Consider the following 26227-nt stretch of genomic DNA (forward strand, 5'->3'; position numbering starts at 1 on the left):
CTTTTATTCTATGCATGTCAGCAACAAAACGGAGACTATGACATCTTGTACCTCAAATATATGCATAGGATATACCTAGCCACTATGAGCTCACCTCTCAATCACTAACAATTTTCAATGCATCCAGAAAGATTGCTCTCTAAGCAGTATCTGACACCCACAATTTGTGTATGGTCTCATTGAGACCAAACTCTATCTCAGTTGAGGAACATAGTGCACATGTTGTGGTGTATACAATGCACTATTGAATGACAAGCAAACATCTCTTGCACTTACAATGTCAAACGCCAAACCATCGGCTAAGTGTCCACAACCAAAGCTCCCACTAGAGGACGTACTAAACCACTCATGATGTGGTGTGATGTGGAAAACCGCACCCTCATCTAGCAACCAACGGAGAGGAGTGTCATTTCTAGAAGACATTTAAAGAGGAGGAACACTAAAGAAAAACATGACATCACCATAATTGGCATATGAAACCACCACTCTAGCATATGTCCAAACCCCATATGCACCATGCATAGATCTCCACTGCTACCTCATACATCTACATTTGTGATGCCTAATGTGCCCTATGTGACCACAATGCCAATAGGACAAGTATGGGCAACTACAAGACCGCCGTCTCTCATGACTCATCATTGTTGACTCCAAAACTATTACTCATTTTTGCAATATGGATGCCAAGAAACTATGGTGAGAAATACTATAAGAAAACTATTAGAGTTTCCCTTGTGAATTGAGTAAAAAACTCAAGTAAAATCTCAAACCATAAACCATGCCAAAATGGCCACAAAGTGGACAATCATGAAAACCATGATCAAGGCATTAAAACCGATGCTTTCATATGCATAAAACACCTCCACAATATGTAGTTTGTAGGCATACACTTTGGGACAAACAGCTCAATCGAGTGTGAAGCACATAACCATATATATAAGTAGTGATCAAACACACTCAAAACACACCCATAAGAAAATTGATTGCAAAGATCTGCAAAAAACCTATAAAACCTATTATTGTCTGTAGTTTGTAGCCACACAAAGCATAGGCAAGTGACAAACTTGACAGTGAGAGTCTGTTCCCAATCATTGTCAAAGTGGAAAAGGATCCCTTTTTACCCTGCGACATCATTCCAGAATGCATGACTAGTCCATTTGGTGCTTGGGAGACTTAGCTACCGCAAGCATGTCTACTCTTTAGTCCATTTCATTCTCTCAAAGTAAAGCGACAAATTCTACTTGGTGTTTGAGGACATCGTCATCACAAACATGATTCAAGCATGCATACTATTTGAATTTGTGCACAATAAAAAGATTATTAGTCTTATAAGACAAAAAATTGGTCATTTAAAAGAGACATGTACATTTTCTTACTCTAATGTAGCATTGTAAGCATTGACAAGGTTCATACTATCCTTAAGTTGTATTCCTTGCATCCATCTAGCATATTCAAAAGGATAATTTCTGAACATAATAAGATACCGTCGGATAATCTTACCATGTCGTAGTACCTTGCCTTCATGCCAAAGGATAGCTTTGGGTTGTAGCACCTCTTCTTGGTCTTCGATTTTTGGAGGGTCTTCAATAATTGGTTCTCTTGGTGGCTCTCTTTTGTAGAGTTTAAGTAGGCTCACATGAAAAGCATTGTGTATCAGCCAATGGCTGGGCAACTTGAGTTTATAAGTCATGTCATTGATTGGCTTCAAAAATTGAAAAGGACCATAGTATCTTTTTGCTAGTTTAGCAGAATACTTTTGATGGCACATAGGATTTTTGTATGTTGTTTGCCTCAATCGAGCTTTGGGAAACTTAAGTAAGACCCAATCATTTTGTTTGAATGTTAAGGCCCTTCTGTGCTTGTAAGCAACAGCTTTTTGCCTTTGTTGAGAGATGGATATAGACTCCTTAATCTTTTGAAGGATTCTTATAGGTCACATCTATACTCATCAGCGGCGGCGAAGATCCTCCTAGGTACTTTAAGTAGCAAGGGACTTTTAGGTTTCCCTCTATGATTTCAAAAGGTGCCTTACCCGTAGTAGTATGGACAATATAATTGTATGCATAATCTACAAGGGGTTAATACTACTCCCACTGTGAGCTTTGATCTACTTCTGTAACATATGTCTTTAGTAGATCGAGAATCGTAAGATTGAGTATTTCACTTTGGCCATTCGTTTGTGGGTGCTAGGCCAAAGAGAAATTTTATCTTGTACCTAGATTTTCAAAGAGACTTTTCCAAAAATTACTGGTCATTCTAGGATCTCTATCTAATACAATGGATGTTGGAAATCCATGGTGTTTAAAAATTTGAGATATAAAGAGAGTTGCCAATTGGTGTGCCTTAATAGTTTTTTTGACAGGAATAAAGTGTGCTTGCTTGCTAAACTTGTCGAGTGTTGTACATATTCCTGTATTCCCATGGATAGACTTAGGTAATCCAAAGATAAAATCCATGGATATAATCTCCCATGGTGAATAAGGGATTAGCAATGGCTGGAGTAATCTAAGTTGCTTCCCTTTATCATAAGGTCTTTTGGCATACCACACAATTTGAAACATACTCTTGTATGTCCAATTTCATGGTAGGCCAATAGAAGTATGTCTCTACTCCTCAAAGAGTAGGTTGAATGCCTCTATGACCCGCATAGGGAGGAGCATGGGATTCAGACATGACTTTCTCATGAAGGGAGTGAGTAACACATAGACTGTTGCCATGGAGAAGATAACCATACTGCAAGGTGAATGGTTCTTCTTTCTTTCCCAAAGCAAGGGATGACATTATGTCTCTAAAGTCACGGTTAGTAGCATACTCATCTATCATAGAAGATAGATTCTTGTGAGTTGCTATAGACACTGCATTGACTCTTGGTCGTCAAGAACGTGCATCAACCACTTGATTGTGCTTACCAGTAATGAGAGCAATATGAAAATTAAATTGCAAAAGAAAATTTACCCACCTCTTTTCTTTGTCAGAGAGCTTGGTTTGTATCATGAAGTACTTAAGACTTTGGTGATCCGTTCGTAGGATGAATGGAGTCCCCAAAAGGTAGTGCTCCCATGTATCAAGGACATGTAGGACAACTAGTAGCTCCTTTTCATAGATACCCAAGACACACTCATCTGAATTGAGTCTTTGACTCTCATAGGGTATGGCATGCCCTTCTTGAAGCAAGATTTCTCCAAGGCTATTGGGAGGCATTGTAGCAATGGCCTAATTACAACCCACATAAAAATATCAATCCGTGGATCGGCAATCCGACTAGGACATGGAAGCATGAGCATCGGATGAAAAGAATAAGGATTCATGAGTATGCGCATCCAATGCAATAGAGGTTGGTCATTAAATCACTAACTCTAATCACATCATTAATCAAGCATCACATACACGCATTAATCCCAACAAAATCTGACTTACCATATACTAGAAACCCAAAGCACACTAATGATAAGCACACACTAATTGCATTGGTATTGGCCTCTCCAATCACCACATGCCAATCAAGGCACTTCATCAAAAGCTATACACACGAGGTGAATGATGCTAGAGTTTCATAAAACATATCAACACACAAGCAAACAATAGGGCACAAACACTAATTACAAGATTAAGAACCAACTTAATCAACCTAATTAGTGATGTTAAATATCACAAATCGAGTGCTTATAGAAGGATAGGAGTGGTTAATAGCAAGAAGTCATCACACACACTCAAATATAAAATAATGATGTTTGCGGGTCGCCGCGACGGACGTCCATAGCATAGCTCTCAAGCATCAACATAAAATTATCGATATAAGGGAAGCGACTCGGATGAGGCATGGAAACTCACTAGGATGTCAACCCTAATGAAGTGCTCGAAGAGATGCAACTACTAACTCTACAAGCAAGTCAATCGCACTAAAGCCAAGTAATCTGTCTATGTCTTTCTACACAACTCTACAGTCATCACGCCCGTTCACCATGTAAATCATATCGGAATTGCATGAAACTTGAAGGGAAGCTACAGGGGACTATCAAGAACATATCCTATCACTGTCATAGCATTATGGGCAGGTACATGGATTGCGATCATTCATCCCAAAGTACGCAAAAACAGTAAACGGATGATCCTAAAGGGTCGTTTTTGGGTCCCTAAAGCCTCTCCTAGGGTCAAAACAACATAAAATACGCATATAATCACTCAAAACAGTGATTTAAGGCCTAAACGGATACGTTTGAAACCTTCACCGAATCTTGAATGCTCACACTTGAATGAAAGAGCAGAGTAAGAGGAACACAATGCAAGAAACAAAACTCAATTTGGATTACCGTAGCCATAAAAGCGATGATTACAAGTTGGAGCAAAGAGATAGCTCTCTGTGCATAACGCAATAGTCACTTATCTTCAAAAAATAATCTCCCTTTCACACTAACCTTAGTGTATTATATACCTAGGGCTTTCGAAAGTGGCCGGTGGCCACCAACTTCTCATGGACCTTTACATACATCATTGGAAAAATTACATCTTTGTCTTAGACTTGACATAGACGATTGACATTAGGCTTTTACAGGGCTTGATGTATTAAACATCGAAAAAATAATGTGACCACATCAAAACTTTGGCCGGCTGACCCAACGAACGCCTTGGTTAGGTGGGCACTTGTATGTTGTTATCACCTCCAAACACTCCCCCCTTTCCAGCTCGTGTCGTCCCTTGATACGACCATTTGTAGTCTGGTCTTCTTGTTGATGTGACTCCCCCCTTCCTTGATTGAATTATATCTGGCATGTTTTGCTTGTTCAAATGGGGTGCCCATTTGCCTTTGATGGATGAACATGTGTTCTTTGTGATTTGGATGTTGTGGACGAGGCATTTGTGCATGTTGTTGCACATCCTGCTTTAGCTTTCCATTTGTGCAGTTGGTCGATGATACCTGCTTCCTGGTGCAATTGACTTTTTATTGGAGCTCGTACCTCAAAATGTTTGAGACTTTGACGTGTGTGCACTGGCATCTCCAATTTGATTTTGTTTGCCACTTTGCCAATAGAGCTTTGTTGGTATCTTTGAAGATAAGAGCTGCTCTTGTCGAAGCGTAGTTGAGAACAATGTGGCCCCAAGTCTTTATCTCTTTGAAGATCGAATAACAAAATCTTTATTGGTTTCATTTGATGAAGGGAATATATACAATAGAATAGTGATGGGTGTTTCTAAATTAGGGTCTAGAACCTAAATGACCAAAGGAAAACACCCAGTGGGAAAAAATGCCTTTGGTATACGCTCTTATTGGGGTTGAACACTTGGAAGTTGAGTATCTGTTCATGCAAGGTGAGTGCTTGGGAGAAACAAAGTAAGAGTGCGTAATGCAAGTGCCAATTATGGGACACTCTATATGCACACAAGAGTTCTTTCAAGAAAATCATGCAGTGTGAAAAATGAGTTGTTGGGTGCTTCAAGGAACAAATGTAGCACATGTGATATCCGAAGACATCTCAATAGCTTCCACATTTCCAAGAAGGGTTTTTGATGTTGAAGCTTCTCCACTCATTACTCACTATGCAGAGTGTGTGAGTGTCTTTTGAACTCTCTTCTTCACTTTACCAAACTTAAAATACATAGACTTGGACTCTTATACTCACCTATACCAACATGAGCGACACCACATAAATATGCTTAACTCCTCCACCTTGAGTAGTACCTAGAATAGCTAAGACTCTTAGACCACAGAGAATATTACTTGAAGCTTTGGGACTAATGCCTTGCTCATTTAGTGGCTCAGCTGCCCGACTCTTGACTTTTATGCCATATATTTTTAATGGCGTCTTGGACTTACCTGTTTATGGCGTGAAACCCAATGCCATAAGTTCTTGAGATTAAGGCCTGTATCATTGCTTTGGTCTTTGGATGCCACCATCTTTTCAAGTAAGTTGGCATACTTTGACTCCTCTAGCTTCTTTTGTTGCATGGGATGTTCCATAAGGAGGCCTCATTGTTGTACCTTTACTTTTTCTTCTTTGTGAGGAGCCTGAGTTTTCAACAGTGGTTTTGGGACACACTTTGTTCTTGTTTCATGAGTTTCTCCCTTGACTTGATGGACACTAGGCTTTTGTAGTAGAAGACGAGGGATCCATTGTGAGGTTGTTTCTCCCTTGGTTGTGCTTAGTCTCCATTGGCTCTTTGTTGTTGATTGTCTTTGTGTGGGGTCCTTTGCTACTTGGTTGGTCTTAGTGGCTTTAGGTTGAGCAACTACTTTGGGTAATCATATTTGGGTGTTACCTTCATAGAATCCTTGTGCTTCAAGTAGCTTAACTGGAATCATTCGCTGATTCACCTGTTTGTGTTGGGTATCTTCACTGAAATCTGATTTCGGTACCCAAACTTTTCGCTTTGTCCGCTTGGAAGGTCTTTTTGTTTGCCTTTTGTTGGTGTTCTTTCGCTTGCCTGAGCATTTTTTATTCCATTGATAGCGCGTCTTGTTCCTTGTAGAACTCGTTGGTTGAGGTGGGTAGGTCTAGGCTATTACTATAGGCTTTTTGGCCCAAACATCAATGTTTCCTTGGAAGTAGCCTTGAGTAGTGATTGATTTATTTGATGCTATCCACCCTATCACCTTTTATTGTTGTGGTTGAACTTGTGTTTTATGTATCCAAACTGGGTCTTCGACTTGGATGTGCTCTTTGGATACCAACACTTGGTTGACATTCTTCGGCTTTTTCTAGATGCTTTTTTGTGATGGAAACTTTGGTTGATAGACTTTTTGCTTTGGTTTCCATTGCATTGTTGGTGATGTGGCTCTTGTTGTAGAGGCTTCGTGGGAAATTTGATGGAAGCTCGTTGAAGGTAAAGTCGTGTGGCAAGGTTGATATACTTCAACGTTTATCTTTGCTTTACCTTTTTCCTCAATAGTTGGCGATTTCTTCTCTGCATGGATTTGAGAAGCTTCATGGAGTCTTACCGTTGTTGTTATTGAAGCTTTTGATTGTTGTCAAAAGAAGATGTTCCTCCAGCTTTCTGTCAGTACCCGACTCTCTTTGATATGATGGGAGTCAATTATGTGGAAAGTATCTTTATACTCCCCGGTATTCAATTTGAGTACAGCTTCTGCCACTCCAAAGCTAGGAATCAACATTTTTGAACTTGTGTAAACTGTTTCTTCTAGCTCATTGATTGGTGGCTTTCCCATCATGATCCACGTTCCATAAGTCATTAGATTCTTTGTTGCTTTTGGATCTATTGTGACCGAACATGTAACCTTGAGCCCTGTTTGTCCGCATAAATTGAATTTGATTATCGTAGGAGATAGTCTATTTTTTTCCTTGTCCCTGTTCTTTTTTTGATCTTGCATTTGTTGAAGATTTTCCATTGAACTTGGAAGCTTTTCTCCTTCATCTACTTTCATTTGCACTTTTTCTGGAGTTGACTTCTTTGAAATAGCTTCTGTTGTTTCTTCAGGTATGTCAATAATGACATATTCTTGTGGTTGCTCTGCTTCCTTCGTTTTGAATTTTTTCTCATACTCTAGGATGTAGCTATTTGTCTCACTTTTTTTGCTTTCACACTCACAAACTTTCTTAGCTTCCTTCAACACCCTTATTGTAAATAAGGGAGTTATATCATAGCCTTCCTCATCACAGAATTTAGTCAGGGTCGCTTCATTCACACACACATCAAGCGTCGCCAGTATTTGATCCCATCCAAAGGGTTCAAATAACTCCTCTGGAAATGGTTCTGGTATGTGAGCTTCATCGTCCATTGATCTTTCTAGGATGCAATCCTCTTTCACTAAGCTTCCACACTTTGAAGCACCACACATCGAAAGTTCTTGTTTGGTTTGTAGCCACGCAGGTATCTCTTTCCCATTGACTATAGTAGAATCAATTTCTTTTAAAGGAGTTCTATCCACATCTCTATAGCTATGGTCTTTTACGCCTATTTTTAGTGGTGACCTTTTTATGTCTCAAGTAGATATAATCATATCCCCAATCTTGAACCATCTTAAGTTGGCGCATGAAAAGTCTTCCTAAAATGATATCAAAATTGTCCCCTTTTCCAAAATCTACTATTGAAAATGTATGTTCATATTCAATTCCACAAGAAGTCACAATAATTTGCTCTAGGATACCCAGAGGTTTTTCCGTGTATCCATCTGCAAGTTGCAGCTTCATTCTAGTTTTCCTAAGCGCTGATCTACCCCATTTTTTCCAAATGTCTTTTGTGGCTATGGCTACTCCAGCCCCACTATCAAGTATAGTCAATGTTTTAACTCGTTTGTATTCCACAGGTAAGGTGGTGTTTCCTTCTTCTCCTTCGCAATATTCCCCCACCTTGTTGATTGGCACATGTTTAGCGTTTGCACTTTCTTGTTGAGTTTTGTTTGATTGTTCATTTGAGGGTAGATCTTGAAGAGGTATCTTTAATCCCATCTTCCCCAAATTGTTGCCTAATTCATCCCATACATGTCTTCTTATCTTAAGCAGTTCAGATAGAGTAATGGTGCACTGTATTGGAGCTGACGTCACTTGCATACTCTTTGTATCCATCATCTTGGATATGGCTTTCCTCTGAGATGGCACCACTCTAGTCTCTGAGTCTGCCTCATGTTCTCCTATGTATGAGGGTAAGGTCTTCAAGGACTCTGGTTTACTTTCAATTGAAACTTCCGTCCCTGCATCTCCATTTAGAGATTGAATGTCTCCCTGATAGACTTCATGCCCTGTATTGACCTCAGTTATGGTGCAGATTGAAAAGTCGCACTTCCATCTTTTGAACTTCTAATTGCTTCCCACAATTCATTTGGCCATGGCTCATCTATCTCTGGGATAGGTGCCATAAATTGTGATCTTGACCTTGCATCATTAGTGGTGTTGGCCACTACTTGATCATCTAGTTGAATTTCTAGGTTGTTGGTTTCTTGTGTTGCAGTCTTTGCTTGCACATCCTTTTATGATTCTAGCTCAATGTTTCTTTGAGTTAATGTTTCAACAACCTTTGCCTTAGGCATTTCAAATCCAACACTTTTTGGTTTTGTTTCTGGAGGTGGAATTGGTGCTTCAGGCTCCATCATTGCCTGTGCAATTTATACTAATTCCTTACACATTTTCAACCTCTCAGTCTCTACCTCAGCATGAGGATATTTCATCCCTCGTTGCTCTAGGGTTTGGTTGGGTTTCAATCTAGCCTCATATGCTTCCAGTGCAGCATCTAATGGCTCTAGAACTTTGTCTACCAACACAGATCCTCCGGAAGACGCCTTCCTTGGTTTCTTATCGCTCACCATAGTTTTGTTTTCCCGTTCTTGTTTTAATTGCTCCTTTTGTCTCTTGTAATTCTGTTTGTAGTGCAGTTTGATTTGTAATTGTTTTTGCTTTAATTCTGTCTCTTTTGGCTTTCCAAGATTTTCTCCCAGTCCTCACTGACACACTAGTTGTTTCTCCTTGTTTGGGTTGTTGATCTTTCTCCTCATTAGCTCGGTCCTCAGCATTTTCTTTTGCTTGGGCTCTAGTCACTACCTTCAAAGGAATTTTGGGTTCTGCCTCTGATCCACTTGGAGAAGGTAACACTCCCACAACATTCATTGTTGTTTTCCCCTATTTGTTTGGGTGTTTTGGACAATTAGGAACAACGTGTGTAATGGCACACTCCAAACAATATCCAATTATCTCTACACGAGAACAATTCTTGGCCCAATGATTACCTCCACACTTGTAGCATGGTCCATCTTGTTGAGTCACTGGTGGCATATTTGATAGTTGTTCTTGCTTAGCCAGAATGGTCTCTGGTCTATGCTCTTGCTTACCTCATTCAATGAATAGAGTTTTCTCATAGGTTCTTGCCCTAGCCTAGGTTGTGATACCTCAGCTCTTTGTAAAGCCCTTGATACAACCCTATTTTGAAATAATGGATGATTTGGTAATGGCATTTGTTTTTCTATTTGATGTCCAAATAGTATCCCCCTCGTGTAGGTTTGATTATAGTAGCACTCACTCATCTCATAATTGGTCCATTTTTGCTCAAAGGCACACCATTTTATTCGTTGTGCTATTTGCACTGCTAGCTCATCTAGGTCTAAGTTGGTCATTAATTGAGACATAACCACTTGCCTTGTGTTGGTTTCACTAGATGCTAAAGGAGCATTATCCATAGTGATCTTTGTATCACCAATTTCTTCGCCATAGGCTTTACAATTGTCAACTAGGTATAACGCTTCTCTCGTGACTTGTTCAAAGGAAGTACATCCTTTTAAGTGTAAATTTTTCTTGAGAGTTTCATTTTTCAAACCTTCTATGAAGAGAATCGATAATCTTTCATCCAGTGGTAACTCGCGTTCCGGACATCTCTCTATATATTGTTTGAAGCGTACCGATACTTCCTTCACTCTCTCATCTTCTTTTTGCTTGAATTCATAGATTTGGGACACTGTGTTATGCTTGATTCCCCTTTTAGAGAACTCCACAACAAATTCTTGCAACAGTTGTTCAATGTTTGAAAAGGCATTTTGTCCAACGGTTGGAACCAATTCAATGCTATCCCTTCCAAGGTTAAGCCAAATCCTTCATACTGTGTATGAAAATAAAATACTTGTTCGGCTCTTAACACTTGTTTGAACAAGGATGCATGTACGTATGGATCCCTTAATCCATCATACTTCTTCTTGACACATTTGGCCAATTGATATGGTCTCATTGGTTCTGGTTCAATCATGTATCTTAGCGTGTTGGGGTCTCTCACAAAGACATCCCTCGTTCCTTCTTCTCGTCTTGGAGCAAATCCTGGTGGAATCCCCTTTGAGACATGTTTTGGAAATGTTAATGGATTTGTAAGTCTAATTGGTGGTCTCTTGGTTCCACTCAATGAGGTAGGAGCTACACTCCCGTGAATAGCTATTTTGGATGTTTGAGGTCCATTTGATCCCAAGGTTTCAATCTTAGCTTCTTGCAAATCAGTCTCCAAAAACCTTGGCTAAATAAGTGCGGATTTAAAGTAATCCATGAGCTATAAATAATGAAACTTTTGAATGAATTTGAAGCGGCTCTCGATAGCCAAATTTTACAATTTTAAAGCTTTCCAAAAAGTTGGGTCACAGCTAGCTCACATGAAATTTAATTTAAGAGCAAGCTATGAGCTAGAGATGACGCAAGTTTTAATGGAATGAAATTAAAATGGCTCTCAATAGCCAAATTTTGTACTTGAAAGTTCTCAAAAAAGTTGGGTAAACACTAGCTCAAATGAAATTTTTTTCAATTTAGACCAAGCTATGAGCTAGCATGTATACAACTTTTAATCCAAACAATTGGAATGGCTCTAGTTAGCCAAATTTTGCAATTTTTTGCAATGATGACCCCTTCTTGGATCAGTGAAAGTTCTTGTTGCCCACAACCCTTCAATAGAAAGCTCAATTGTTAGTGCATGAAATCATTTGTCATTCAAAGTAAGCACTAAAAAATGCACAATCAACCACAACCCCAAAAGTTTTATGCTCTCTCTTGGCCATCAAACAAGCTCAATTTTAGTGCTTTTCAATGATTTCATTCAATTCCAGCACCAAAATGTACAAGCAATGTTAAGTTTAAGCATAAAGTCCAGACCAAGCAAGCACTTTATCAAGCCAATTTTTTATGCTAGCATTTTGCAAAGTCTGATTTATGTTTGGCCTTGCTCTCTTCTTGTCGGCAATGAGCTTAAGGCCATCAAGATTTTTTGCTCGAGGATGAGAGCCTCCTCTTATTTAAAAAAACCAAATCTTTTTGCCCCTTTTATTTATATATATATATATATATATATATATATATATATATATATGTAAGTGTGGATGTTTCTGGCAGGTTGTGCCCTGGGGAAACAACATAGAGAGAGAGAGAGAGAGAGAGAGAGAGAGAGAGAGAGGATTAAGGGACTCGGGAGCATGTGTGTGTGTGTGTGTGTGTGTGTGTGTGTGTGTGTGTGTGTGAGTGTTGCAAGCCAAGCCAGGTAGAAGCAAGTGGATTGTGAATCTATGATGATGCAAGGCCATTGTGGGCACGAGCAATGGTTAGCACAGTCTGCAACAAAAAAGGAGAACATTGAAGGCCGGAAACTACCCACGCGAGACAGACGGTCCCAACTTTATTGAGCATGTGTATGTGTGTGTGTGTGTGTTTTGTGCCATCACTTGCAACAGTCCGCAAATGGTTGGACAGTGGCCAAGATTGCATGACAGAAAAGTGTGGGCCAATGAGGTATGAGTGTGCGTGTTATACGAGCGGTTAGCAAATGCCAATGAAACACATGGCAGGCCAGTGGTTGATGGGACCAAGTTGGCATGGCAAGAACATGCAGCTAAATAAAAAATGAAGCAGGCGCATCAGAATTTGTGCGGCCCAGATATATGCAACAAAAGTGGGGTTGGGCCAGCAATCACGTGGGCCGTTTGGAGTTTTTGGAAAATAGTTTGTGTGTGTATTTGAGTCAAGCCAGAGGTGGCCGTTTATGTGGCGGGGCTTGTGACTCGTGAGTCAGTGCCCGAGTCATGCAAGTCAATGAAAGTAAAAAATGACGTGGAATCGGGACGATGGGCCATGATTGTGAGCATTTTTTATTTTTTATTTTATTTTAAAGGTAATCTCACTTAGAGTATGTTTCCACGGCCATCAAAGATATGTGAACATGTATGTGTGTGTTGCGTGGGCAGTCATTCAAGCCAGGGTGGGTTAAAGATTGACACACACAATGGGAATACAATTGATGTTACACATTTCATAGTTAGTTTCAATTTCAATTGGCCTTAATATGTATCACAATGGAATCCCTCATTAACTCCTTCATTTATAATTGATCAATCAAGCATTCATAGCATAGTGTTTGAGTGAATCGATTGGTCATACATTCCCCAATCATATAGTAATGCCATCTCAAAATTTGATATAAAAGGTGGTTTACATTGAGCATTGCATACACACATGAATGTAGTGCATTACTTCTCAAATGCCAATTTGTGTCCGATTTCAATCATTGCAATTTTGAATTGCTCATATCCAACTTCCAAATCAGTTAATTCCTATTTGGGTTCGTCATTCATACGTGATTATGGAAATTTAAAAGTACACGATATCTAATCAATTTAGCATTTGCACCTCAATCATCCCTAATTATGCACAAATTGAATCATTCATTTCAAATCCCAAATAGATCAGTCATGTACACTCCAATCTTTAGGTCTAATAATCATCATAATTGGTAATTGCTACCACTTTTTCATCCCCAATTTGGACATTGAATGCCATTGAGTAGGCACACACCCAAATGTAGACCAAAATTATACGCCAAAAATCATCAATTTCGCATAAGCCATGCTCAAATTTCACACTTGATCAAGCATAAGTGAATGCATGCATGCTCAATTTTTCACAAATCAACATTATTTTAACCCAACCAAACAATGCACACACTCAAAAATTAAGCACAAAAGTACAAATTTGGCTCAATTGACAATGAATTTAGGTTTATACCTAATGATTGCACACACTTTTCATGCACATTTCACAATCAAAAAATTAATTAGGTGCCCCAATTGACCATCAATCATTGAAAATCAAGTGGTCTTGAATGGAAACACACACTTAAAGTTTGTCCAATGATTGAATTAGCCTAGCATACACATCAATTACATGATTGCATACTCATATCCCATCAATTCCATCAATTTCTGTGCATGCACACACTCAAAATTAGGTGAACACACACTTGAATTGTTTGGCAGTTTTTTTCCTCTTTGGTGCATTACACACATGAATTCTTGATGAGAATTAAGCATTATCTTGATACAAAAAAAGTTCATTAGTCAGAATTTGATCATCAATTTCATTCCAAGTGAATCAAATTAGGTGCTAAGTGTAGGTCAATTGATTTACACACCTAATTTTAGCAAATAATTAGCAACATTGAACCACATTAATCAATCAAGAATTGACATGAGCAAGTGAGTGCCCTTACATTGTAATCACACTCCAAGCTATTCTTTTGCTCCGTGCAAAGATGCATCATTGCACACACAAGTGTGTGCCCCATCAAATCGGCTCCAAAATTAACCATTGTATGCCAAAAATCAAACACTCAAATCATCAAATTAGGCATAAATTAACACAATTAACTTGATTAGACTGATGATTTCACCTCTTACAAGGGGATTAATCATACATTACACATCAAATGTTAGCGGTCAGGTTAGTAAATTTAGTAAAAAATTAGTAAAAATTAGCATGAAACTAGTACAATTATCATGAAAATAAAGCAAAATTAGTAAGGGTTAGTATGAAATTAGTGAAATTGGGAATTTGGAGTATTCATAACTACGCAATTAGCTTCAGTTACTCACACAACATCATCAAATCAAACCAAAATTGAGTTACACACACTCAAAAACCAATGAAATTAGTAATAAAATTACTCTATCCTAAACATCCTATACTCACTAGCTTAGGTGATCAATCCCCGACAACGGCGCCGAATACTAGGAGGTGTTGTAGCAATGATCTAATCGCAACCCACACAAAATTATCAGTCCGTGGATCGGTAACCTGACTAGGGCATGGAAACACGAGCATCGAATGAATAGAATAAGAGGATTCATGAGTATGATCTGTCAATGCAATAGAGGTTAGTCATTAAATCACTAACTCTAATCACATCATTAATAAAGCATCATCTACACTCATTAAGCCCATCGAAGCTCGACTTACCCAGAGCACGCTAATAAGCACACACTAATTGCATTGGTATTGGCCTCTTTAATCACCACATGCCAACCAAAGTACTTTATCAAAAGCTTTACACACAAGGTGAATGGTGCTAGAGTTTCATAAAACCTATCCACACACAAGCAAACAATAGGATACACACACTAATTATAAGATTAAGAACCAACTTAATCAACCTAATTAGTGATGTTAAATATCACAAACCAAGTGCTTATAGAAGGATAGGAGTGGTTAATTGCAAGAATTCATCACATACACTCAAATCTAGAATAATGAGAAATGTGAAACTACTTCTTGACATAATGGAATAGATAGATAAGAAATAGATTAATGAGAAAGTAGAGATTAAATTAAGAAATATTCTCTAATTAAAATGGATTAGCATTAGTCTCTTAAGCATAGGCATTAAGCTCAAGGCTAAGTCATCCATAGAGTGAACACTCAAGAGAGAGAGAGAGAGCTCTCAAAAGTGGATCCTCAAGAGTGGATACTCAAGAATGAAGCCTCCTTGCATAAAGGCTTCCTTATAAAGGCTTTCACCCCACAATCCCTTCTACTATCAGTTTAAATTTGAGCCCTCTAGCTAGCATATACAACTTTGGAACTCCCAATGAGCCCAAGACTTATACAAAGTGAGTTGGAAACATTATGCACATCCATAACATATCTCTTGCTTGATGCATATTCGTTGTAGACTGTGTTAGCCGATGCTAACAAAGGCAATCACCTCAAGCATCACATTAGAGCTCAAATGGTTTTGAGAGGTCTGAAAGTGTAAGCACAGGTTGAGCGGTAAGCTTTTCTTTAAGCTTATCAAAAGCATTTTTCTCTTTGGCAGTCCATGAGGACTTAACTTTATTCTTTTTAAGTCATGTAATGGTCCTTCTATTTGAGAAAATTTGGCTATGAAGTATCTATAGTATGCACACATAGCAATACAGCTTCTTAGCTCATGTAGATTCCTTGGATTAGGCCATGCTTTTATTACCTCCAACTTTGATGGATCCATATAGATACCATCTTGAGAGATAATGTGAACTAAGTATTGAATCTCTTGAAGGAAAAATTGGCTCTTCTTTTGATTGATAAATAGCTTGTTCTCCCTCAAAGCTTGAAAAATTACCTGGAGATGTTGCTTGTGCTCATCTAAGGACTTGGAGTAGATGATGATGTCATCAAAGAACACTCCAATGAATTTGCAATAGGGTCTAAAGATTTTTTCCATTAAGCAATTGAACGTGGCTAGAGCATTTGTCAAACCAAAAGGCATGACAAGATATTTCTAAAGACCAAATGTTGTACAGAGCGTGGAAGTTTACGATATCTTCATTCACTATCCGTATTTGATGATAGCCACTTTTAAGGTCAATTCTACTGAAGTAGGTCAAACCTTGTAGCTTATCAAATATCTTTTTTTGATAGAGTGAGATGGTTTAGTGCTCGATAGTCCACACACATGCGGTATGTACCATCTTTATTTTTCACTAAAAGGACTAAAGAACAAAAAGAAGAGGAGCTAGGCCTCACCATCCCTTTATCTACCAATTCATGCACTTGCCTCATAGTCTCCTCTTGTTGAGCTTGAGAAACTCTATAAAGAGGCTTGTTAGGCGGTGAGCTTCTTGGTAGAAGATCAATTCAATGGTCAGCATCCTCTTGTTTTGGAGGTAAGTCCATAGGGATATTATTGATAAAAACATCTTGGAATCCATTTAGAAAAGTAGACAAGTCTAACTCTTCTTGATTTCTACAATTTTCATTTGATAAAACATTGGCATCATTAGTGGATCTTAGACAAAAATCATGTATGTAGAAACCAAGCGTTTCATTGACTTATCAAAAGCAGGTGAATTTACAAGTGGTATAGTATGACCAGACTCATTAGCATCTATATACATGCCCTTTTCCCTGTAGGTGAAGTAGATTCTCCTTTGAGGAAACTTCATGTTGGCAACCATGCAGTTGACCATGGTGCCCCAAGGATAACATCCTCATGTTGGAGAGGAGAAATAACAAAAGTCTTCTTTGTCAACGTAGCTTTGGACATGAAGACTCAACTTTCCAATTAAGGGCGTGATGGAGGATTTTCCTTGAAAGCTCCATCAGCAGCTACAGTATCTCCCATATTGAAAGCTTGAATGCCCAACTTAGTGGCCAACTCCGGTTGTTATGAAGTTGTGAGTAGAGTCAGGGTTAAGCAAGATGAAGTCATCATGCTCCCTTACCTTTCCCCAAGCATAGGAGAGAGGTGATACTCTGCAATGAGCATCCTCTTTTGGAGCTTTGATTGTTGAAGCTCTAGAGTCTCATTGCAGGCATTTCTTTTGAGGCAAGAACGGTAGCCATGTCCTTGATCCCTACACTTGAAGCATTTGTGGTCCTTATGAGAAGCTTCTAGCTCTTTAGGAGAGAGTTTATTTTTACCTTTGTAAACTCCCTTCTCCTTGGACCGATTGTTGTTATTGTTGTTGTTGTTGCTGGAATTGCTTTGGGAAGAATTTTGGGCATTGTTTTTCCCCTTTGCATCACTTTTGTCTTTGCTTTCCATGGGCTTGGCATTCCTTCTAGCCCCTTGTTGGAAATTGATATGCAAAGCAACCATAGTGTGGTGAATTACTTTGGTGATAGAACCAGGCTGTTGAGAGTTGACATACTCGACCATTTCTTTAGATAATCCCACACAAAATTGTTTCTTTTGCTCGGCAAAGTCTATCTTTTGAATGACAATAGCCTTGAGATGTAAATCCCAAAACTTGTCCAAATATTTGTGGATATACTCGTTGGAGAGCAGCTTCAAACTCCACCATTTGGTAAGCACTTTGTCCTTTGTATAGCTTGTAAGAAATTGCCTCATGATGGAAACTTGTAGAGTTTTCTAGTCTTTGGGGCCTCGCTATTACCACAAAGGCTAGCCCACCATTGATGAGCAGACTTCTAGAAGTTCCTAGCTACATGGTGTAGCTTGGAAGACTCCGTGAAGTCCTCGTCTCCAAAGGCTGCATCAAATTGTTGGATGAAAGCCAATACTTTGTCGGTGGCACCAAAGGTGCCATCATAGGTGACAAAAGAAATACTATTTCTTTCCTCTTTGAATTTCTTGAGCTTTTGGGACCTTTGCCATGTAGGGTAATTTTTGAAATGTCCTCTCCTCTTATATTCGCTAGGAGAATAGCTGTTGCTTTCGTCGGAAGAGGAGGAAGGTGAAGAAGAAGGAGAAGAGGGTGATCTCTTTCTTGCCTTTTTCTTCCTTTGTTTTCTCTCTTCCTTTTCGGATGTTACCAGACTGAGCACCCTCCTATTGCATGTGCTTAATTGCAATTGGGATAGCTGGCTTAATGGTTTATTATGTGCTGTTTATTTGAATTTACTAACAATGAGTGCATGATGGTTTGTAGATTGGAACTCTGGGAGTCATTTTACATAGCACAGTCTTTTAGAAACAAGCCACTATGGCTCCTTTGTAAATAGGACAGTGAGAACCCACCCTAAGAGGGTCGTGCAATAAGTAGTGTGTACCACTCATAATTAAAGTGAAACTAAAGTGTAAAAGAGGGGCTCCAATTTTGGCACCAATAATAAATTAAAATATCAAATACCAACTCCACAAGAGAGATGCCATGAAGTTTGGGGCTACAATTTTCTGTATCCCCTCTTAATCTATTCTCTGTTTGATGTGTACTCCCTAATTAAGTCTACATCTTCTCTTCCATGTTCTTACACCCTCTTACAGCTTGTCTTTGTCAATTCTATGCTTTTAGTGTGTGTGTGTGTGTGTGTGTGTGTGTGTGTGTGTGTGTGTGTGTGTGTGTGTGTGTGTGTGTGTGCGCGCGCACACACACACACACGCGCGCGTGTATGTGTGTTTGTATGTGTGTGTGTGTGTGTACACGTGTGTTTGGAAATTAGAGAAAGAGGTTGACAAGTTGATGGTGATGTTTGTGAGCAAGTGTTAAATTGTTTTAAGTATTTGGTCTCCCCCTTTCTTCCAACAGTGGTATCAGAGCAACAGGTTCGAGGAAATCGACAATCAAATTTTCAAATCCAAAGATGAATTTTTCAATTGGCATTATCAAATCAGAAAATTGAAGCTAATCATCAATCAATTGACAAATTAATTTGATTATTGACATCAAGATTAGGTAAGCCCAATTTAATTTTTAATTGATGGTCGATTCTTGTTGATTGTGAAGGCAAGAGAGAGAAAGAGTTAAAAAAAGTAGAGGAAATTGAAGATTTTGAAGAACTTGTATTAAGTCAGTGATTCAATCTTGATATTGGAAAGGCTTAAAAGGACTTTGGAGGGAAGCCTTGACTAAGAAATTTGGTACCGTAGAACTTGAAAGATTTTTAGGACGACGATCCTCGACACTATTAAGGAAAATAAGGAGAACATGGATCACCGTCAACCTTCATGAGATCGAGGATTCAAGGAAGAGATTGAACCAGGGAGCCCTACTTCAAAGGAGTCACGGCTTCTAGACATGAGGCTACAATTTGCATATAAAAGGTGACGATGAGAACCGTAGTGGGAGCAACCTCTTGCAGTCAAAATTTGTCCACGGCCAAACTGCATGTAACTGGCCTCAAAGAGAGCGCCTCGGGTGTGGTACCACTTTCTCCTCCTGTCTCAAAGCCTAAAAACCCCTGCAACGCGCCATCAATTGCTTTTTCTCGGCGCGCTATCGCTATCCAACTCTGTTCGATGCCTCACGATTGTTCTACCCCATTCATTCACACCTTATAAAAATTTAAAGGCGTGCCCATCAATCAATCACCCAAAGGCTCAAAGGTTATACATTTTAAGAGGGTGGTCATCCCCCCACCTAGGTTGGCAACCGTGCATCAAAAGGAAAGAAAGAAAAAAACAATAAAGCTGATCGATATTACTTATTTCAGTGGCCTACCACTAGCAACTCGTTATCGCCCAATCACCACAATTTTTGGCCGTTCCACTTTAACTAGGACAAACGTAGCCCAAACCCCTTAAAATTTTGGTCGCTTTTATTCCACAATCTTCAAGGACTCTAGCGTTGACTAATAAAAAACCATCAAAGCTCGAGCACCATTAACGACTATCATCCCATCAGAAGGGAGCTCAAAAGTAAATTCCAACTCAATTTTATAGTGAATAGTAACATAAATTTCCAATTGTATTGACCTTGTTTATGGGATATGGTAGATTGGACATTGCGAACTCGATCAACTTGCAGACCAACCGTTTGACTGCTCACCTATTTCCTTGCACATCGCCATTCTGGACTGGACGCCAACGCAATATTCAAGCTAAGTACATTTTATTTCTGTCATTTCTTTTACTCTCTCTCACTTAGTTTGCATATTGCACCTATAAAAATCTCCATAGCCATTTTATTTTATTTTTTTAAAACACTCAACACAAAAAAGAGTATGCAGTCATAGCACACCTTCCATAGGCACCCACAATTGTTGAGCAACTTGCCAATCTACAACAATCTCTCACGTATGAACGCATGCAAAGGCATTTTGCATGCATAGAATGTGCACTAGCACCCAAGTAAAACAAAATTAACAGAAAAGCCTTCACTTTCTTAAAGCTCTCTTTCCACATCATGGTTTGCCTAAAGTTATAATATGTGATTGAGATTTCAAATTTTGTAGTTCTTTTTGGACTACTATTTTGAAAATCTTGGAACAATACTTGATTTTACTTCTGCATTCCATCCTGAGTCTAATGGTCAAACCGAAGTCACTAATTGCACCATCATTGACTTGTTAAAAGCTTATGTTTCTTCTCAACCCAAGAAATGGGATGATTACCTGTATATTCCACAGTTTGCATATAACAACACCACTCACACTGCCACAAGTAGATCTCCATTTGAAATTGTTTATGGTCATTCTCTACCTACTCCTGCTTCCCGTATTTCCAATATTGTGCCTACGTTGATGATTTTACTGCTAATTTTCATGATATTTATACAAGTGTGCATTCTGCCATTAAACTCTCACAAGAACTTTACACTAAGCATTACCATTAAACACTCACAAGAACTTTACACTAAGCATGCTAACAAGCACCGCAAGGCATACCAATTCAAAGAAGGTGATTATGTTATGCTTAGCATTGAAAAATGAAGGATCAACACTAATGTTTTTGTTGAATTTTCTCCTCGTTTTTACGATCCTTTCAAAATTTTAGATGTGATTAATGATGTTTCCTTTTGTTTAGACCTACCTTCACATTGACACATCCACAATGCTTTCCACATTAGTCTTTTAAAAAAGTACCCCTACCTACACATCACATTTATGAGGATCTGCCTTCACTTGTGGATCAAGAAGAACAACTCATCCCTACACAGATAGCTGATCATGAGACCACCACCACACGCACTCGCATGGTTTATAACCGCTATCTTTTGATCTTTAAAGGCCACCCTTTAGAGGATGCCAAATGGATGCTTGAAAAAAAAATTGCAACTTCCCAAATCTTCTCCACACTTTCCATCACTCACGGTCCAGTTGATTCTTCAGTGAGCAACTGAGGACAGTTTCTATCCCTGGTGGAAGGGATGTTACGAGATTGGGCATCCTCCTATTCATGTGGTTAACTACAATTAGGATAGCTAGCTTAATGATTAATTATGTGCTATTTACTTGAATTTTACTAATAGTGCCAGCTCTCCTCACCTTTCATGGTGTTTGAGGTTTTGGTATTGAGGCTGGGAATTTTCCAAGTTCATGCTAATCATGTTTATTGTTGTTACCATGCAAACTCTTGGTGAGTGAAGCTATGGGCAACCCTACTTTGCAAGACGAAGTTACTCAACAACTTCGTGCCTATGGAATTTCCCTTCCTCTCCAAGAGGAGAGAGAGATTAGGAGGCCTCTTGAAGAGACCCCCAAAAGAAGACTCTCTCCCATTCGAGAGGAGGAATCCAAAGAGAAAGAAAGCAATGAAAGTCTAAGTTCTTCTGAAGATGTGGCTCCACGAAGACGGCGGTCTATACGATCGCCTACTCCTCCCAAGAGGAAAAGAGCAACCCATAGTCCTTCTCCTCATCACTCTGAAAGGCAAGAGAGGAAACAAAGGAAGAAAAGGGCTAGGAAGAGGTCACCCTCTTCTCCTTCTTCTTCACCTTCCTCCTCTTCCGATGAAAGTTATGGCTATTCTCCTAGAGAATACAAGAGGGGAGGACATCGCAAATCATTTCCTGCATGGCGAAGGTCACAAAAGCTAAAGAAGTTCAAGGAGGGAGGAAAGAGTATCTCTTTTCTCACCTACGATAGCACCTTTGGTGCTACCGACAAAGTGTTGGCCTTCATCCAGAAATTTGATGCGGCCTTTGGGGACGAGGGCTTCACAGAGTCCTCCAAGCTACGCCATATAGCTATGCACTTCCAAAAATCAGCTCGTCAATGGTGGGCTAGCCTTCGTGGCAATGGAGAAGCCCCAAAGACATGGAAAACTCTACGAGTTTCCATCATGAAGCAATTTCGTCCAAGCGATACTAAAGATAAAGTTCTTACCGAATGGCGGGGCTTGAAGCTTCTCTCTCATGAGTCTATCAACAAGTATGTAGACAAGTTTTGGAATTTACATCTCAAAGCTACTGTCTTTCAAAAGATAGACTTTGCCGAGCAAAGACAACAATTCTGTGCGGGATTACCTGAAGAGATGGCCGAATACATCAACTCTCAACGGCCCGATACTATTACCGAAGTAATCCACCACACCATGGTTGCTTCACGCATCAATTTCCATCAAGGGGCTAGACGTAATGTCAAGCCCATGGAAAACAAAGATAAAAATGATGCAAAGGGGAAAACCAATGCTCAAAACAATTCCCAAGTCACTTCCAACAACAACAACAACAACAACAATCGGTCCAAGGAGAAGGGAGTTTACAAAGGTAAAAACAAACTCTCTCCTGAAGAGCTTGAAGCTTTTCGCAAGGACCATAAGTGTTTCAAGTGTGGGGAGCAAGGACATGGGTATCGTTCTTGCCCCAAGAAGAATACTCGCAATGAGAGTCCTAGGGCTTCCACCATTGAAGCTCCAAAAGAGGATGCTCATTGCAAAGGATCATCACTCTCCTATGCTTGGGGAAAGGTAAGAGAGCATGATGCCTTCATCTTGTTTGACCCTGGCTCTACTCTCAACTTCATATCAATAGAGTTGGCCACCAAGTTGGGCATTCAAGCTTTTGAGATGGGAGATATAGTAGTGGCTGATGCAGCTTTCAAGGGACAACAAGCCTCCGTTACTCCCTCGATTGGGAAGTTGAGGCTTCATGTCCAAAGCTATGTCGACAAAAAAGATTTCTTCATCTCTCCTCTCCAACATCAGGATGTTATCCTAGGGGCACCATGGTTTGATCGCATGGTTGCCAACATGAAGTTCCCTGAAAGGAGAATTTACTTCACCTACAGGGGAAAGAACATGTATATAGATGCTAGTGAGCGTGGTCGCACTATTCCACTTGTAAATCCTCTTGCTTTCTATAAGTCAATGTAGAACTCAGTTTCTGCGTACATGATTTTTGTCAAAGAGTCTCTAATTGATACTAATGTTTCATCAAATGTAAATGATAGGAATCAAGAAGAGTTAGACTTGTCTAATTTTCTAAAAGGATTCCAAGATGTGTTCATCGATGATATCCCTATGGACTTACCTCCAAAACGAGGGGATGATGACCATCGCATTGAGCTCCTTCCTGGAAGCTCACCACCTAACAAACCTCCTTATCGAGTCTCACAAGCTCAACAAGAGGAGATCATGAGGCAAGTACAAGAGCTGGTAGATAAAGGGATGGTGAGGCCTAGTTCCTCTCCCTTTTGTTCTCCAGTCCTTTTAGTGCAAAAGAAAGATGGTACATACCGTATGTGTGTGGACTATCGAGCACTAAACCATATCACTATCAAAAACAGATTTCCCGTACCTCGGATAGAAGATCCGTTTGATAAACTACAAGGCTCTACCTACTTCAGTAGGATTGACCTTAAGAGTGGCTATCATCAAATAAGGATAGTGGATGAAGATATCTTAAAGACCGCGTTTCGCACAACGTTTGGTCTTTATGAAAATTTAGTCATGCCTTTTGGCTTGACTAATGCACCAGCTACGTTCAATTGTTTGATGGAGAAAATTTTTAGACCATATCGTAAATTCACTGGAGTGTTCTTTGATGATATCATCATCTACTCCAAATCTTTGGAGGAACATAAGCAACATCTCCGAGTGATTTTTTAAGCATTGAGGGAGAACAAGCTTTATCTCAACCAAAAGAAAAGCGAATTCTTCCTTCAAGAGATTCAATACCTAGGTCATATTATCTCTAAGGATGGTATCCAAATGGATCCATCAAAGTTAGAGGTAATAAAAGTATGGTCTAACCCAAGAAATCTACATGAGCTAAGAAGCTTTATTGGTATGTGTGCATACTATAGACGCTTCATAGCAAAATTCTCTCAAGTAGCAGGACCACTACATGACTTAACTAAGAAGAACATTAAGTTTGTATGGACTGCTAAGGAGCAAAATGCTTTTGAAAAACTCAAAGAGAAGCTTACTTCCCAACCAGTCCTCGTGCTTCTAGATCTCTCAAAGCCATTTGAGGTCCAATGTGATGCTTGTGGTGATTGCCTTGGAGCTGTTTTGCTTCAAGAAGAGCATGCCATAGCATATGAGAGCCGAAGGCTCAATGGTGATGAACGAGTCTTGGGCATTTATGAGAAAGAGATTTTAGCTGTTCTACATGCCCTAGACACATAGAAGCACTACCTATTGGGGACTCCATTTATCCTACGAACCGACCACCAAAGTCTCAAGTATTTCATGACGCAAACAAAGCTTTCCGACAAACAAATGAGGTGGGCAAATTTTCTTTCGCAATTTAATTTCCATATTGCTCACATAGCTTGTAAGCACAATCAAGTTGTCGATGCGCTTTCACGACGACCAAAAGTTAATGCGGTGTCTATAGCTACTCACAATGATCTATCCTCTATGATAGATGAGTATGCTACTGACCCTGACTTTAGAGACATAATGTCAGCCCTTGCTTTGGGGAAAAAAGAGGAACCATTCACCTTGCAGAATGGTTATCTTCTCCACGGCAATAGGCTATGTGTTACCCATTCTCTTCGTGAGAAAGTTATGTATGAATCCCATGCTCCTCCATATGCGGGGCATAGAGGTATTCAACCTACTCTCCGAGGAGTAGAGACGTACTTCTATTGGTCTACCATGAAAGTGGACATACAAGAGTATGTATCAAAATGTGTAGTATGCTAAAAGACCAAGTATGATAGAGGGAAGCAACCTGGATTACTCCAACCATTGCCTATTCCAAATTCACCATGGGAGAGTATATCCATGGATTTCATCTTTGGATTACCCAAGTCTATCCATGGGAATACAGGAATATGGACAATAGTCAACAGGTTTAGCAAGCAAGCACATTTTATTCCTGTCAAAAAGACTATTAAGGCACATCAAATGGCAACTCTCTTCATATCTCAGATTTTCAAGCACCATGGATTACCCACATCCATCGTGTTAGATAGAGATCCTAGAATGACCACTAATTTTTGGAAATGTCTCTTTGAAAATCTAGGAACAAGATTGAATTTCTCTTCGGCCTATCACCCACAAACGGATGGACAAAGTGAGATAGCCAATCTTACGATACTAGATCTACTCAAGACTTATGTTACCGAAGTAGATCAACGCTCACAATGGGAAAGTACTTACCTCCTTGTAGAGTATGCCTACAATAATACTGTACATACTTCTACGGGAAAAGCACCTTTCGAGATCATTGAGGGAAGACCTAAAAGTCCCTTACTACTCAAAGTACATGGGAAGATCTTCGCCGCCGATGAGTATAGCCGTGACCTACAAGAATCTTTTCAAAAGATTAGGGAGGCTATATCCATCTCTCAACAAAGGCAAAAAGCTGCTGCTGATAAGCACAGAAGAGCCTTAATGCTCAAAGAAAATGATTGGGTCTTACTCATGTTTCCTAAGGCTCGATTAAGGAAAACGACAAGCAAAAATCCTACGGGCCATCAAAAGTATTATGCTAAACTAGCAAAAAGATACTATGGTCCTTTCCAAATCTTTCAGCCCATCAATGAGACGGCTTATCAACTCAAGTTTCCCAACCATTGGCTCATACACAATGCCTTTCATGTAAGCCTACTTAAACCCTACAAAGGAGAGCTACCAACTGAACCAATTATTGAAGACCCTCCCGAAGTTGAAGACCCTCCCAAAGTTGAAGACCAAGAAGAGGTGTTACAACCCGAAGCTGTCCTTCGGCATGAAGACAAGGTACTACAACGTGGTAAGATTATCCGACGGTATCTTATTAAGTTTAAAAATTATCCTTTTGAAGATGCTAGATGGATGCAAGGAGTATAGCTTAAGGATAGTATGAACCTTGTCAATGCTTACAATACTACATTAGAGTAAGCAAATGTACAAATTTCTTTTAAATGACTCATGTTTTTGTCTTATAAGACTAGTCCTC

Source organism: Adiantum capillus-veneris, chromosome 5 (genome assembly GCF_014529385.1).
Source record: "Adiantum capillus-veneris isolate H3 chromosome 5, ASM1452938v2, whole genome shotgun sequence".
In the NCBI taxonomy this organism is placed as follows: domain Eukaryota; kingdom Viridiplantae; phylum Streptophyta; class Polypodiopsida; order Polypodiales; family Pteridaceae; genus Adiantum; species Adiantum capillus-veneris.